This window comes from Phasianus colchicus, chromosome 1 (genome assembly GCF_987193195.1).
Source record: "Phasianus colchicus chromosome 1, bPhaCol1.hap1.1, whole genome shotgun sequence".
Classification (NCBI taxonomy): Eukaryota; Metazoa; Chordata; class Aves; order Galliformes; family Phasianidae; genus Phasianus; species Phasianus colchicus.
In genome coordinates this window covers 187,635,337-187,639,714 of record NC_143436.1, presented here as the reverse complement: position 1 = coordinate 187,639,714, position 4,378 = coordinate 187,635,337, and the positions used below count along the sequence as shown (strand labels likewise).

The 4,378-nt window shown below is 39.8% G+C and overlaps 1 long non-coding RNA gene across 1 annotated transcript; it reads right to left on the bottom strand.

The window, feature by feature from the left end:
- Positions 1-1,705: 1,705 nt before the first annotated feature.
- LOC149920320 (uncharacterized) lies at positions 1,706-3,182 on the bottom strand. The gene is made up of 3 exons (XR_016471693.1): positions 2,881-3,182; positions 2,713-2,764; positions 1,706-2,067 (listed from the first exon to the last, which is right to left on the bottom strand). It is a non-coding gene; the product is annotated as an uncharacterized LOC149920320 (long non-coding RNA).
- Between the last annotated feature and the right edge of the window lie 1,196 nt (positions 3,183-4,378).

Sequence of the window (4,378 nt, the reverse complement as noted above, 5' to 3'; positions counted from 1 at the left end):
TTCAAAGTGTGACACATACCAGCCGAAGTGTAGGAGGTAATTGTGTACCAGTGGCCTAAGTTTCTTCCCACACAAAGTCAGTGCTTTTACTTTAGGCTATCCTCAGCTTTCACTGTAAGGATACACAGAACCAGTTCTTCACCTTTTGATATATTGACATCAATTCAAGATTGATAATTCAAGAATGTTTTCATACACACATTTGTAAGTCTGCACTGAGCACATTGCAAACAACAGCTGATACAATCAGCTGTGCAGTCTCTGACTTCTGAAAACTCTTGTTTTCTAGACTAGAATTCCTCCTATTTAACAAAGCAAAGGAAGATAAATGCACATCCACACTGCATTTCTTCTCACTGATCATAGAATCATAGAATGGCTTGTGTTGGAAAGAATCTGATATTTCCTACAGTCAGAAATCCAACTGCCCTTACTCCTTTGGCAGATGCCAGTCAATCAGGATACAAAGACCTTTAAGTAGCCATTCAGGAATATGCAGTTATCATATAAGTACTGTGACAAAGCTTCCATCCCATGCACTGAGAAGAGAAGATATGGATACCTGGACCTCACTCCTCATGAGTGGTCTCTACTGAACTGCCTTCTAGTATCACTTGATTGTACTGGTTACTGGTAGGATTCATGTTCCTAGGCATCTACATGCTATTTGAGCCTCCTGCCACCATTTCTAGAAGACATATGTTTCATACAGGCTCTTCGTCATGGTTGCCAGCCCTCTGTATGCATCTCGCATAGCAAAATTCCAAAGACATTTCATGCTATAGTGAGGCAAGTGAATGAGAATCCAGATCTCCATTGTTTACAATGGGATTTCAAATACCTGTCTCACACCTACTCTTTAGTGTCTAAATCTTATTTGAATCCCACTAGGATGTGGAAAGTAGATTTTACCCCATCAGATAGACCTAGCACTGTCATTAGTGCTCAGTATTCTCATAGCTTCTCAATTTCCATCCTTCCTTAATACTTTCAGTGGTAGGATGGTGTTTGAGCATCCATTTTCTTCATTGAAAAGTGAGGATATATTGATCCTGAATGGAATATTATTGTACCTCTAGGAGTTAGTGATACACATAACAGTTAATCTGAGTAGGCACAGGCATGTGCTACACTGTGCTGTACATACCATGTGGCTTTCAGGCCTGTGTTGCGTGGCACAAATTCTTTGACTTTAGTATAAACTTAGCTGGTTTTAACTGAGGAGCCTACAGGCAGCAGGCATAGTACCAGCAATTACACCACCTGCACAGCTTTGCTTTTATCTAAAAGTGGAGCAAGAACTTGTCATGTGAAAATCCTTTAGGAATAGAGTTATTTTCTTGTAAGGAAATTTCAAATTACAAATTAAGTATTACAGATGACCGAAATGGAGAGCCTCTCTCTGTGGACAGGATCTAATCTCCATACTGTACCATGGGAAAATACATCTGAGCTCCATCTGATGCTGCATGAAAGTGGGTTGCCCAGCATCTGAAGGGACTTGTATGCTAGTTATCTAAGATTTCCTTGATACTTACATTCCTTTTCTTATTCTGAGCATGTTGAAGGAGTTTGTCTTCGGCTTTCAAAGATGTAAATGTATTATTCAGTAGCCCTGTGCTCTGCACCTGAGTAAGGAGTGAAGTTAAGAGGAAGAGAAGGAGATGGTGCAGGGTTATTTCTGGATCTCAGTAAGAAAGGCCCAACAAAAGGGCTGGGGAATAGACTGGTTGTCCAAATTATGGTTTTCCAGAGAAGACTTTTTTATTTTCATTGTGCAAAAACCTTTTGAGTCTGTTTTGGGATGGGTTGCTACAAATAACCATTGAATTAATCATGTAGTTCCATTTGAAGCAACTCTATATGGTCCTTATGCACTGTAGCACTGTTAAGGAACAACTTCTAGATGTTGAAGTGCATACTGGAAGAGAAGTTCAAAGGTAGAAGAAGCATAAGTTGACAAACGTGGTTGACTTTTCCCAGAAGCCATTGACTAGATAGTTGGTGCTGGAATGAACTGGTGTCCCAGTGCTGGCATGCAGAATCAAAAGCATCTTTGGCTAGACTCTGTAGAGGTAAGAAAATCACATAAAAATTGAATGGTGTTTGTCTTCAGCCTAGAGTTTGATGCAGTTTACCTATGAAGTCTAAGAACTGAGAGTGTGAGCAGAAGTTGAGAAGTCATTACATGCAGAGAGTTAACATTCTCGGCTCACTTCCTTGGCTGCTCTGAGTGGTGAGTGGCAAGGGCATACACCAAAATGAACACACTGGGAATGGTCTATATTAGCGATGTAAACAGTATTAAGGAATATTCTGTGGCTTTGGAACCTGTTCATCTGGATTGTTTCAGTGTACCCAGTATGGTTCTGGTCAGGGGCAATAAGCACTCTCTTAACCAGCACCAAAAGTAAATCCTGGGCTCAGCAAGGGCTCAGAAATGTTCCCAACATGTGACAGTAGGAGGCAACTTATTTTCAGAGAGAGAGAATGACTGTGCCCATCTGTCTCTTCCATCCCAGAAAACAGACCTGGGAACACCAGGTACAGAGTAGATTAGGTCACAGACCTAATGATCTGCCTTCAGGTTTCAAGTATGGCCTCCATTCACCTTGTTCTGCTCCTCTAGTTGAATTCTCATTGATGCTCCTTCCCAGCCTAATGATCTACCCTATCCCATACCAAGTGACCCTCCATATACTAAAGTCCTACCAGTCACAGTAAGAGTGCTGCTCTTGTTATCCTCTCTTCCTTGCAGCATCACCTGTTGAGTAACCACAAAAAAAGGGTTAAGTGTGTGTTGTATCAGAGGTTGCCTACAGAATTGTTAGTACTAGAGAAGAGGAGAGCTGAAAGGATCAAATCAATACGTAAGAATACCTGAAGTGCAAAGAGGATGGAGCCAGACTCTTTTCACTGGTGCCGAGTGTCGGGACAAGAGGCAGTGGGTACAAACTGGAACACAGAAGGCTCCCTCTGAGCATCAGGAAGCACTTCTGTGCTGTGTGGCTGATGGAGCACTGGCACAGGTTGTCCAGATCTCCTCCTCCTTGGAGATCTCCTTGGAGGCTCAGGGGCTGGACATGGCCCTGAGCACCCTGCTCTGAGTGTGTCTGCTTGAGCAGAAGTTGGAGCAGATGAACTGGAAGGTCCTTTTCAACCTCAGCTGTTCTGTTGTTCCACGATTCTATGATACAGAAGTGAAATATCGCAAAATTGAGACCTTTGGCAAAAGATACTTGAGTGCATGTTAGATGTCTCTTTGAGGTGATGTGAGTTAATGTGAGAGACATCTGGTAGACATCTTGAAATTCTTTCATGTTATCCTACATACAGAAGCTGAAAGACAGAGAAAGAATTGCACATGGATAATTAACCACCAAAGGCCACTTTAACTTCAAGCAGGTGAATTTTGTTCCTACTGCAAGGCCTTGTGGAATTCTCAAAACTGTCTCTGATCTGGGAAAAACTGAAGGAAAAAAAAAAAAAAAAGATAAATTCATCAGTCAATGTTATTTTTTGAGAAGTCAAATTAAAAATCAAATGCATCTTTACCATTTTTCTCTTCCAGCTATTCTATTCAGGGTTTCTTCCTTAATTTTAAAAATCTACAAAGTAAAATGAAGTGTTAGTAAAATATTTCTTTTCTCATTACTCTCTCTGTTATCAGCACATATACATCTGCCATATGTTTCTTGTTTTAATACTGCAAAATACTGCAAAATTCTTCCTGTAAAGTAAGAAAACAGTTATGAACCAAATAAAATTTTAAGCATATTATATTCTTGATATTATTTTCATGTTTACCTTCTTTATGGATTGGTGTATTGGAATCTAGTTTTACTGCTTCTCCTTCAAAATAATTTTAGCTTCCCTTGAAAAAGAAATTATTTTAACTAAGACTTTTATCTTGAAAGTGTGTGATATTTTTGTCACAGGATGTCATATGCATGAAGATTCTGAGCCATTCTGCTGAGTCATTCCCACAGCTGCACCATGTGGGGTTTATTAGTTCTGATTCAAAAAATTATAATAATAATAATAAAGAGCAACAGAAAAACAGCACATTTCACTGAGGCAGAGTACACTGGGAGTCAAGACACAGGATGGAATTCCTCAGCATGGTCATGCTTTGGTGGGAGATACATCACTTGTATAATGTGGGGACAATTGATGATATTAAATTGAGATATTCAGGATATTCTGTGATTCTATGATTTAAGGTTGAAATAAAAGCATAATTTTGGACTGTTCTCACACAGCATTTACGTCTGCTTTTTCTGTGGATGAACTGTGTGAATATACAAGCCCATATAATACTTGATTGCCACTTTGATGTGCCAGCATAATACAATATGCATGAATCCTATGTATACCA